A 436-nucleotide genomic window follows, 5' to 3' on the forward strand; every position below is an offset into this window, starting at 1 on the left:
CCCTCTGTTCAGTAGTTTGCCCATTTCCCTGTCACAATTTGCGCTCTGCTCGTCCGTCCTGTCCCTTCTGTACCTGTGTGGCGTGGAATCGAAGAGCCCCCGCTTCACCGGGATCGGATCCGCTCTGTAGACGAGGCGCTGGATAGGTACCGGTACCCTGGTTAAATGGTCGAGGCTGGGGTACTCTTGGAACCTTGGCAATGCAGAGCACTGGCAGAAATGAGCTCTGCGGTTAGATCCTCCCGCTGAGATCACAGACCCCTTCGTCCCGTGGATCCTGCTGCGCCGTCATCTCTTACTTATTTGGCTCGGGGTTACAGATCTGTCGATACAGTTAGACTCGGTGATCATAGAATCGTCTAGATTGGAAAAGACCTTTAAGATCATTAAGCCCAACCGTTCCCCTACCCCTGCCATCCCACCCCCAAACCCTGGC

The 436-nt window shown here is 54.8% G+C and overlaps 1 protein-coding gene across 1 annotated transcript in view; it reads left to right on the top strand.

The window, feature by feature from the left end:
* The window catches only part of LOC118453038 (caseinolytic peptidase B protein homolog), a gene marked incomplete at both ends in the record, with an annotated part of 75,170 nt that overhangs the window by 37,489 nt on the left and 37,245 nt on the right, over window positions 1-436 (top strand). The window lies entirely within an intron of this gene.

Source organism: Egretta garzetta, unplaced genomic scaffold (assembly GCF_000687185.1).
Source record: "Egretta garzetta isolate BGI_Z169 unplaced genomic scaffold, ASM68718v1 scaffold791, whole genome shotgun sequence".
Taxonomy (NCBI): domain Eukaryota; kingdom Metazoa; phylum Chordata; class Aves; order Pelecaniformes; family Ardeidae; genus Egretta; species Egretta garzetta.